Genomic DNA, 11,890 nt, shown 5'->3' with positions numbered 1-11,890 from the left:
CCTGTGTTTTGTGGCTGTGTGGCATGGAGAGTGTCTTTTGGATTCCAGAATGAAAGCTAAGGAGCTTTACCTGTGTGTGATTTCTTTCCCATGTGCATTCATGATCTTTTTTTTTATTTTTCACCTGCTTTGAGCTTTAATTGCTCAACTTATTCATAGACTTGCCCTGGAAAAAGAAGAGGGTGACCTCTTCCCATCTGGAGTAGATGGATTTACCATCAATTATTACAAATGGACTTGGGTGACTTAATAATAGTTTTTACACTTTGGATTTTTAATTGTGGGACTTCATTGTGTTCTGTGAGTTCTGGGGATTATCTTTTCCCAACTGCTAACTGGAAGTTACACCAGAGAGGTTTCTGTCTTGCAAATTATCTCACCCCCCCACCTACAAAGTGCTGATGATCCCCTGTGAACTGCTGACTCATCAAAGAACCTGCATCTCCCCCTGGGACCACCAGTTAGAGTCTTCTTTCTTTTCCTGTAATTATATACAATATCTTTCATGACAAAGAACTTCAAGACAATTTATGAAATCAACAGCCACAAAAGTAATGTTGTGCCTGCTGGGGGTTATGTATTCACATTGATTACAGTTTAGCAGTCCCTCAGCCTGGGGGTGTCTGAGGGGACGTGGAGCCAACTGCTTTTCAATCCGTGTGGGTTGCTCCAAGCAGCAAGCTGGAATTGATAGATATCTGTTGCTTTTGCCAGCAACTCTTGTTTTCCTGTTACTTTAGTGGCTTGATTTAAATTATCAAGAAACTTGTGAATCTGTTTTGTTTGTTTTCTGCTCTTCCCAGCAGCTATCTGCAGTTTTATGTTCATTAGAAGTGCTAAGCTTCCCCTGGCCTAGATGTATAATAAATACTTCAGTGAATGTGGTTACGTCCAGTTTCCTCTGCTAACTCCAAAGAGATTTGTTTCTTATCTGAATTGTTCCTCCATTCAGAAGGAGCCTTGCCGGGCCTGACTTCACCTCATAAATCACCCAGACAAATTGAACTTGGGGCAGAAGGAGATACAAAAGGAGGAGAGTTGTGCTGCAGACTGGGGGAGCTTTGGGGTGTTGTGCAGGGTGGGAGCCACCTGGCACCCCGTGCAGGTTGGTGATGGAAGGGCCACATCAGGGTGACTGCAGTGGGCTCTGGGTCTTCAGGTAGCTGTCCCAGGCTTTGCTGCAGGGGTTGCAGGCAGCGCTGCCCTTTTCTCTCTGTTACACTGTTTCTGGTGATATTTTCCACCGGCTTCAGCCACGCTGTTGGGTGTCTCCTCTCTGGGTTTCCAGTCCAAGGTCTGCTACTTCCTTACACCCCTGCAGTATTCTCTGCAGCTGTATGGAAGGGGCACTTCAAAAATCAGCAGTTCTTCAGCTTTCCAGGTTTTATTAACCAAGTTTAACCTTTGATGATTACTAAACAGAGCTGTTAAGAAAATCTGTGGCCCAGCCATTCCTCTCTGAAGTTCCTGACACTTGCCAAGCAGACTTGTCTGTGGTCCAGTATCCTCCTCATCTTCCTGCAGTTTCTGGCTTTTCTGTTGGAGATGGGGATGTGTAAAGACATCTTTAAGCTGGCAGTACTTTTGGTGTAAACAAAGAAAATGCTCCTCAACTTTTGAAGATCCTTTTCCAGATCCTTTTGTAACACCAGGTCACCAGTTTCTTCTTCCTCTTGCTTCTCATATTTGGTGGAATATTTTGTTGGGATTAATGAACAATAAATAATAGCTTCATAAATGGGTGATATTTCACAGGCCTGTCAGTGGCTAGAACAAATCCTACTGGAAAAGAGGAGGCAACTGCCTTGTTTTCCTGATTTCTCACAACTATCTGAAATACAAATGTTTAGAATAGTTAACTGTTTCCCAATAATTCAACTGAGTTGCAGTTGTCAGCTAAGCCCCACTTCTCAGCTGTGCTTCCCTTTGCCTTGAAGTACATCAAAGTTGCATTAGGTGGCTTCAATTGGATAATATTGCTTTTATTGTTACTTCTTATCAGAAAAACCTTCTTGGTCTTCACCATGACTCTGCTATGATCTGCAAGTATGCCATAGTCTGCTTGATGATTTTTCAGGCTCTGTCACAGAAGATGGGACTGCCAGGGAGTGGGCTGTGCAGGCACAAGAATTTGTGGAACTTGGAGTGCAGGTTCTGTACCACAGAGCTTGTGCTCAGGCCACGTCTCATCCCAACCCCACAGTGACACTGCGGCTGTTTCTGAGGATTCAAACTCTTCTGATTACTTACCAAGCTGCTTTTTTCCTTTGGTCTTCTGCCTAATTTAAACAATTCATCTTATCTTTGTTCAATATAAGGTTATTTGCTACTATGAGCTCTTTTATAACATCTTCAGTACTTATTGATTGCAATTCTCAGAGAGTTTGGGGCTGAGGGGGTTCTTTCTGATTGGGAGTGTTTGATGAATGTATTTGCTGGCACCTGCAAGCTCTGCCCTTGCTTCCTGCACTCCTATGTTTACTTTAAGGACCCTTAACAACAATCTCGACTCCTCTAGTTACAGTGGGTCTTTTCTTACTGGTGTTTTGTCATTTCTGAGTAAGGAAAGACTGATACCTTTCAGCTCAGTTGTGGCTTCATCTCCTCTCCCAGGGGTCTTGTCTATGCTTTCAGTTCTGCTGCACAGTTTTGATTTGGGAATGCTCCTTGTTATTTGCCTTTCTTCATGTAGATCCTCTTCATACCATCTGCTACCTAATGTTTTGCTCATCTCTGAAGTTAAGGAACTGTATTTCATGCAACCTTGTTCTCTGTCATTTTCTTAAAATTTAATTTAAAGGTCCTGAAAGAGCAAGGCACATTAGAATTCACCCTTCCTGTGGAGATGCCTTAACTGAGGAGGGAATCACTCTATAAAGACCTTCAAATGCCTTGACAGAAATTAATCTGTAACCAAAATTTGTGTTTCTCCAGAACATATTATTGTCAAAACAGTGGTTTGCTACTGGCAAAAAAAAAAAAAAAAAATCAGCAAAGCTTATTTTGAAAGATTGCAAACTTCTGTCTAAATTCTTTTTCTTTGGAATTCAGCAACTCTAGGAAATAGTATTTACTTTTGAGTGAGTGTGTGGCTGGGCCTTGTTAGAGAAGAGCTGCAGTACTAAAATGGTGTTACTGAACTTAGCTCCTGACCTACCTTGCAGAGCCATGTCTACAAAGGGATGAGACATCAATCTAGTTTGTTTGATCTAATTACAGCTGTTTAAGGATATTGAGCCCCAGCACACTCACCCCACTTTGTTATGCTGATTTAAGGCATTTTCAGTGTTAATCGGGTGCACAGTTCCTCCTTGTATTAATTTACCTCTCAAGACACTCTAGGCAGCTATCCCATGGGGTGATGTCCTGCTGTATGGTTTTCTTTCACAGCATGCTGACAAAGAATTCCCAGGAATTTGAGAATTCCATGGATAAAAAACCTGACAGATTGCTATTCCTTTTCTCCTGGCATCCGCTGATTTTTTTTGGCCTATGTAACTTCTTTTTTTTTCTTTTTTTTTTTCTTCCACCCCCCCTCCTTTTCCCCCCAAATGCTGCAAGGTTACATGAATAAGAAACTGGTAAATCCATGGCAATGGATATCCCTGTGTGGTTGCACAGGTGGAAAGATTTAGTTCTGGGGCTTCAGAAAGCATTTGCTGCTTTGATAATGGAAGAAATGCACAAAGAGAAACGGTGAGATGTAATCAACCTGCTACTCCTGTAGTTTATCTGGAGCAGTTTACTCACTGTTGTACTGTTTCTGGGTGTAGGCAGCTGGCAGGGACTGGGAGCACAGGGGACTGGTGCAGAACTGGGATGGCCAGGAGTGGCAGCCAAACACCAGGATGACAAAGCTGCATTCCTAGAAACCTGGGCAGATGTCAGCTGCAAACCCAAAGCTTTCCTTTATTGCTGTCTGTGGAACAGCATCATTTCTGGTTACTCCTAACTGAAAACTGGCCAGTTTTGTGTCATGGGTGTTGTCATGGGATTTTTTTTTTTTAACATCCAGATCTGGAGAAGGTGCTGATCTACCATGTCATAAAGCTTTGCAATGCATAGGAAATTACTGAGAGCTTTTCCCAGGTACAGTCCATGAATCAGAATTATGAGGGTTCAAGGAATACACATGGTCTGTTGAGCCAGGAGAAAGAATTTATGAATGCAGAGAACAGCTTCTTAATGGCTGTACACAGCCTTGCTCATCAGTGTAAGTGATTTACCATTGAATGGGTGCAGAATGAGTATAGAATGGGATTACAAAACTTCTTCAGAGCCTTAGAAGAAGGCTCCTTAGAAACTGGAGCTTGCCCTGATGGCTACAACATCTCTAAGAGGCAGGGAAAGATACAGAAAACTGAGTACAAGTAGAAGAGAAGGGGAAAAAAAAAACCCAAACAACAAAACAAGCCCAGAACTGAAGATGCTTTTTGGCTTCATGCCTCTGCCTATTATTGCTTATAGAAACAGGAAGAGGTGGCACGTACAAGGAAAGGAGTTGTTGACAGCATGGAACACCCTGCCTTGGAAATCATGAAAAACATCTCCAGTGGTCAGAGAGTTAAGAACAGAGGATCTCAGGAAAGGCAGCCGTGGTTGGTTTGCTCAAGACAAGTATTGCTAAAGCAGGTATGTTTTGTCTGGAGAGATTAAGAGCTTAGATGGCAAGAAATAGGTGATACAAATTCCTGGTGATGTTATTTATGAGGGAAAGGAAAAAAGCCCTTAGCAGTGTGAGCCTTTTATGGTCTCCTGGGGAGGTGCAATGCTCTGGCTGTGTGGAAAGCTTTACCCTTAGAAAAACTGCTGCTTTCCACAGTTCTCTGCAGAACCAGAGGACCATGGCAGTGCTGAGGTGACGTGTGTGCAGGTATGGCTACAAGGATCACTGCTTGGTTCTCCAAGCACTGTCTGACACAGATTTTGCTGAGCTTGTGCCTACTCCAGGGCTGGGTCAGCCAAGATATTATTCACTCTCTGTGTATCGTGCTCCTCTACACTCTTGTGACCCGGATGAATTCAACAGAGAACTGAGCAGTGTGTTTGATTGCCCTGTGTGTGGTTCTTACACTTTTCCCCCTCCTAATCCACTTCCTTGCACTGTGATGCAGTCTCTGATTATAAATGAAAACACATAACCTCCCTTCTCAAACCCTCTCTCATTCAATGAATTTTTTTTCTCTCAGATTTTTCCTTTTGTCCTTGTTATTTGATGTTTGCTTACGTATTTTATTTATTGCCTGTAATTCAAGGGCTGCAGTAAATACAGAATTCCTAATTGTAATGGAGTTTCCTGATGCTTTTCACTAGAGCATGTGGATATATGTTAACCACCATAAATGTATCTTCATGATATTGCTCAGAGATCTTCCTCTCCTTTCATTGATGCAGAGCAGGGATATGAAGGGCAAAGCTATCCAAGTTCTCCACTGTATCTGTGTGTTCCACACTGGTCAGAAGCAAATTTTCAGCTTGGCCCAGTAAACTTGTTGCAGATACCCTCTTGGGCAAGTATCCACTAGATTGCAGGTGAGCTTTCAATGGGAGCTGCTGGTACAGATTTTCCCCCTTTTTTAGGCTTCCCTAACATTGCTCTGTGTTTCCTAACATTCCAACTGGGTCCTTTTTATATATTTGGTGCAAACATAACCCTTTAGTTTAAATACCAGTGTCCAAGCTATAATCTATGTATACCCCTACTAATCCTGTCCTAGCTCAGCCTTTCTTTTGGTGGCATTAGCCAAAATAAAACTTCAGTATTTTCTCCTGGTAGATTCTTTGCTTTCATAATCATCTTAGGAAGCCTCATCTGTGAGTATCCCAGTTTTCATATATCATTCTTGGACACAAACTGTGCCCAGAATTTTGCAGTAACATCTGGATGTGCCTTACCTGGTCTTTAGATCAAATTTTCTTCTTAATTTTTGTGATGTTTAGTGATTTCTGTGACCAGATAATGCTTCTGAGTCCTTATCCTTCCCAATGAACTGGGATGAAATCCCAGTTTATTTTGGCTGTTAGTCTCTGTGCTTTGTGCTTTGCATTAATCTTATTACTGCATCCCAAAGGCCCATTCTACAGGATTCCTGTGCTGTTCTGGAACCTCATCCAGTTCTTCACTGAGGATATTCCAGTCTTTGTACTGATGATTTTTGATGTTCTCAGTGTCTATATTAACACTTCTTTCAATTCCTTGTTCTCATGTCACTTAAAAGCAATAAATAGCACCAGTTCTGAAACCAGTGCTGGAGGAGCTTTTAGAGCACTCACTCTTTAGCCCAAGTTCCTATTTCAACAGAGTTCTGTATGGGATTTTTTAGCTTTTTTTTGTCCACAAAACTCTTCTTGCCCTAATCTTCATATTTCCAGTTTGATTTGTATTGTCACTTATGGCACCACATCAAATGCTTTGCTGAATTTTAGGTGGGTGAGATCAACAACATTTTCCTTTACCAAGAAAAATCTGTTTTCTTATTGAAGAAAGTAATCAGGTTTGTCTGGCATGATTGCCTTTTTAAACCTAGGTTGCATTTCATCTGTTTATTTTCCTCTACATCCTTTCCCCCTCCAGGGGAAAATGCCTTAAATTTTACATCTCACTGAGGTGAGCCTAATCAGTCTCTAGTTGTCTGGACATTACTTTCCAACCTTTGGGGTGGTTGGGATCCTTTGTCAGAATTTAATCAATTCTAAATTATTTCTGTACCCCTAGAGGGGGTAAGAAAAAAAAAAAAAAAAAGTCACTCATTTGCATGACAACTCAACTGTAGTGCTTCATGTTTTGTCTTGGATTTGGGGGATTTTTTTCTTTATTTTGAAAGAAAGATGCTGTGTCACTGTGATTGATAGAGGAAGATGTCACAAATGTTGTAGTATTGCTAAGTCCTTTAAAAAAAAAAAAAAAAAAGCAATAATGAGGAGGTTCTTAGCTAATGCTGGGTGAATCCAGGACTGAGTTATCCTGTGTAACTGTTGCTAACCACCAGTGGGTCATTAAACTGGTGACTGACATCCAGAAGTTATCTTCCTTGTGCTGCTTCTGCTTCTTTGCTGCTGTCATTCCTGTGTGTAAACAGAAAGTGTGCTGGCCACTATACCCACACATTTAAGGCAATCTTTAAGAAAATATTGTCCAAAAATAGACAGAAGAAGTAAAATAATAGAAAGGTAGTGAATCCAGAGGGCCAGGATCACCTAGGGAAGACTGCAATGCTCTTTGTGATTAGCTGAAAACCCAAGGTCATAGAATTACAAAATCCTAGAATTGGCTGGGTTGGAAGGGACCTCAGAGCTCATCAAGTCCAACCCTTGCTCCACTCCCCCCGTGGTTCCCAGCCCATGGCACTGAGTGCCACATCCAGGCTCTTTGGAAATAGCTCCAGGGATGGAGAATCCACCCCTTCCCTGGGCAGCCCATTCCAATGCCTGATCACCCTCTCCAGAAAGAAATTCTTTCTAATGTCCAACCTAAACCTCCCCTGGCACAACTTGAGACCTCTTGTGCCCTCTTGTCTTGCTGAGAGTTGCCTGGGAAAAGAGCCCAACCCCCCCCTGGCTCCAACCTCCTTTCAGGGAGTTGGAGAGAGTGATGAGGTCTCCCCTGAGCCTCCTCTTCTCCAGCCTCAACACCCCCAGCTCCCTCAGCCCTTCCTCACAGGACTTGTGCTGGATCCCTTCACCAGCCCAGTTGCCTCCTTTGGACCTGCTCCAGGACCTCAATCTCCTTCCTGAGCTGAGGGGCCCAGAACTGGACACAGGACTCAAGGTGTGGCCTATGTTTCCTGAAGGTAGGGAAAGATATTAAATACTTGGTTTCCTAATATATGTAGTGACACTCCTGAACAACACCTGTAATAAATATGAACTTTTCTGAGCACATTTCACTCAGGTACCTAATTATGAAGCTAAGTGGAATGTAAGCAGCAACCCTTGAATGTTTTGGGGTTTGGGTTAGTTTGGGTTTTTTTACCAGGTATAATCAATATTTCAACTAATATTTGAAAATTAGTCTTTTGGTGGTTTGGTTTGGTTTTTTCACTCTTTCTGCAGAATGTCTCAAGATTCAGTTTTGCAGAGAAAGTGAGCAGTTCTGCCCAATGCCTTTCTTTCACTGAGGGTGATAGCACCAGCTTTTACAAAGATAAGTAATACTCTTAAGAAGTTTGATTGTGGGCCTGTTTTAAATCACAGAGAATTGTTAGAAATAAATGTCCTTGTCTCACAATTCCAGTACTGAGTTCCAGAAGTTCCAGTGAAGCTGGCCTGAATGTGCTTAAATTTTTTACTTCTAATGCAAGTGTCACTGAGGTGCACACTGGAAATTTTGCTTTTAGGCCATGTATGTTTGAGCAACATGACAGGATGGAAGGCCTTAAAAGCAGAAAATCAGCCAGATCCTTGCATGCAGACTCCTGTGCGTGTGTGAAGTCCTAAAGCTCCCCATGTGGCTTAGATTACAGAATTAAGATTTTGAAATCCACATTTATGGATGACTGGTGAAAGGTGGATAAGGAGAATTTCTGTCTGGCCCTTTTGTGAAGCCAATGTTCCAATGCTGGTCAACACCTTGTTTATGGGGAAAATTACAATTTTTTAATTAAATTTTCTATCAGTTATTTGTGCCTGCCTTTGTACATCTGGAAGGAAGGGATGTTACTCTAAGTGTTCTCCCCATAGCATGAATATTTAATAGTTTGTGTGTTCTTTCTCTGTATTGTGCACGTGCCTACATAATAGCAACAAAAAGCTCTTAAAATCAATTTTTGCAAGAGATTTTCCAAAGCTCATCATATGATTGAATAACTGAGCTACTGTAGAATTCCCACCACATCAAATATTAGAGAGAATTTACTAAATGGTGCTATTTTACAAATAAGCATAGATTCAGCTCACTTGTCCTAGAGATTTTATTGCTATTGCTGTGTGGTCTTGAGTTCCCAGCTCAGATCTGGTGTCTTTGAGAAAACAACAACAACAACAAAAAAATCTTTGGCCGTTTTCAAAGGAAGATTTTCTTTGTTTTCTTAGAAGATACTCATTTTCTTGAGCTAGGAGCTGGTATGGGGATGATGGGCGGGTCCTGCAAAGTGCTGAGGACATGGTTAACTTTAAGGCAGCGCATGCTTAAAGTCACCGGGACTGCTGATGTTTAAAATTATGTCTCTGCTTAAGTACCCTGATGGCCCCAGGCCAGTGGCTTTTGCATCTTCTAGGACTGAGCCCAGAGGACCACAGTGAGCCGTTTCAGCTGAATAATTTTCCCACACACACTAAAACCAAAAGGTTTGAAGCACAAATCCTGACAGCTGTTTGCTTATAAAAATTACCAAAAAAAAAAAAAAAACAAAAAAAACCACAAAACTTATTTTAAATGTGAGGGATGGAATCCTGTGAGTCCGATCCTCCTGGTTTCTTTCTGCCTCTCTTGGCATCCCAGCTCACTCCTCTCCAGCGTTAGTGCAGGGCTTGCAGTTTTCAGCGCTGCTCCATTCCTGCTTTATCCTCTTCCATCTTTTCCATCTGCTTCATTCTGTTTGGAAAATGGCAATGTAGAATGTGTTTGGTGTAACCTTAATCCTGACCAGCATCTGGGCTCCGTTTTAAAAAAAAAAAAAAAAAAGCATCTACTGCAGGCAAGGTTTCTGGATGTGTTTGCCTGCTTTAGTACAACAAAGTTTGGGAAACGGGGGAGGGAGATACGACCAAAGCTAAGCATGGCAAAAAAATGTTTATTTTAATGGAGATGTTCATTAAGATGTAGGTTTTATAGGTTTTACCCGCATACATGGACAAACCGAGGTGCTTGTACTTTCTACCTCACCTCTGGTGGTAAACCAGGTTTGCACCAGTTTGGGAAAAGAAAAAAGAAAAAGAAAAAAAAAAAAAAAAAAAAAAAAGAGAAGAAAAAAAAAAAAAAAGAAAAAAAGAAAGAAAAAAAGAAAAGGAGAGGGAGGAGGTGTTGTCTTTAAATCTTTTAACAGCCAGGCTGTTACTCACAGATCTGTAGAAGCGAATGCCACCCTAACAAATGTGATGCCCCCAATGCCCCGTGGGATGCTTTCTGACATTTCCCTGTTCAACTTTCACAGGCCTGTTTGAGGTCCCCGATGGCGAGGAGATTTTAGTAAATACTCCAGGAAAAACAAAAAACAACTCACGAAGATGGAATCGTGGCGACCCAACCTTGGTTTCTGATGGTCCCTCCGCTCCACCCATCCCACCCCTGTTTCCCTACTCGGGACCCGCCGCTCAGGTCGGTGCAACCCAGTGGTGCGGGGCTGCCAGCCCGGGCCGGGGTGTGTGTATGAGTGTGTATGAGTTGGGGGGGGACTCCTCCTGACAGCCCCCGCCTCTCCAGGGGGATTTTCAGAGCTCAGCGTGTCGGGCACCTTTGAAAATCCGGCGCTTGCTGTCCCCTGCACCTGGAGACGGCGCAGATGACTCGGTAATTGTGCTCCCCGCCGAGGATCATTGTGTTCGGCCACACGTTAAAACAGCCGCTTCAGAGCCAGTTCCGATGGCTGGGGTGGGACTCCTCGCTACAAAGCCCAGAATAACGCTTTTCAGCCAATTGCGCTTCCCTGGTGGGTGTCCCCCCCCTCCCATTTTTGATGCTTTTTGATTTCCCCGAAGCCGCATCTGCCCAGCGCTCAGCTCAGGGCTGTTGAACTTCATTCGCTCCCCAGCCACAGAGGACGCTTCTGAGCAGCATGAAAAGGGGTTTTTTTGTTTGTTTTGGTTTGTTTTTTTTTAATTATTATTAATACTCCTCCCAAGTCTCTCCTGGCAGGAGTGGAAAAGCCCATTTAAAGCCCGAACTGGGATTTCCCACGTTGTGCCACGCCGCGCTCTCCCTGGCACAGGGCAAAGGCGCTTCTGCTGCCTGCGCTGGGAGCGCGGGAGGTGATTAACATTTTTTATCAAGCGGTTATTTTCAGGAACACGGCACTTAAAAAAGCAAACTTGTGCGAAAAGCTGGCTGGCCTCAGCAGCAGGCTCCTGCTTTTCGAGTCCACCACCGAGTGTACAAATAATGAGGGGATTAAAGTTCGGCTCCACCTTTGGCAAGGGACTTGTTTAAGTGAGTGTCGGCGATTTGAGGGTTAATTCAGGCAAGTTTAGAGCATTCTGAATCTGTATACACGCAAAGAGAGCATGTGTGGTTTTGATGTGATGAATTAGCAGCGTGGACTGGGAGACAAAAACAATTGTTTACGTGAATATAGCATATCTTGAATATGTGTATAAGCATTAAATCTGGGGGAGGGGGCCTTTTTTTTTTAGTTGTCTTCTCTCCATTCGGAGATTATGGGTTTTAACCACTTACTGGGGGGAAAGAAAGGGAGTGGAGTCGCCAAAGTTGCATCTGGTCTTCAGATCTGTCATTTCTGAGAGGTGGTGTCCCCTACCTTTAATTATTTAAACAGACTTAGAGCACGCCTCATCTTCAAGGCCTTTTTCCTGACGTCTCTAGGAGGCACCCTTCAACGAGCAAGCAGATAAAAATCTTGGCAAAAAGAGCACCGAAGGATGTGAACCCCTCGGAAAATTCCACTTCCTGCACAGCAATGCCTGTCCTTGGGCATTGCCTCTGCTCCCTCATTCCCATGCACTTAACGAGGGATTTCTGCCCGAGGCCACCACACCAACTTTCTAAATAAATGCCGTGCAGCAGAGAACACCCGAGCTCGCTGCTCCGGCGGTTAATCTCAGCTCAGCACCATCTCTCCTCTCTTCCTACTTCCCTCCATTTTATTTCTCCGCTGTTTTTTTTTTTCCCCTCTCTCTTCAGCAGACTCTCAACTCTCTCTCTTGCTGAACTTGCCGGGAACAAAAGGCTCCGTTCCAGATCCAGCCCGCAGTTGCCGTGAGAAACCTCCTTTGCGAG

The 11,890-nt window shown here is 43.2% G+C and overlaps 1 long non-coding RNA gene across 1 annotated transcript; it reads left to right on the top strand.

The window, feature by feature from the left end:
• The first annotated feature begins 3,949 nt into the window (after positions 1-3,949).
• Positions 3,950-11,279, top strand: LOC139807182 (uncharacterized). The gene is made up of 3 exons (XR_011730488.1): positions 3,950-4,632; positions 10,103-10,255; positions 10,361-11,279. It is a non-coding gene; the product is annotated as an uncharacterized lncRNA (long non-coding RNA).
• Positions 11,280-11,890: the final 611 nt, after the last annotated feature.

This window comes from Heliangelus exortis, chromosome 24 (genome assembly GCF_036169615.1).
Source record: "Heliangelus exortis chromosome 24, bHelExo1.hap1, whole genome shotgun sequence".
Lineage (NCBI taxonomy): Eukaryota > Metazoa > Chordata > Aves > Apodiformes > Trochilidae > Heliangelus > Heliangelus exortis.
This window is presented reverse-complemented; position numbering and strand designations above follow the sequence as displayed.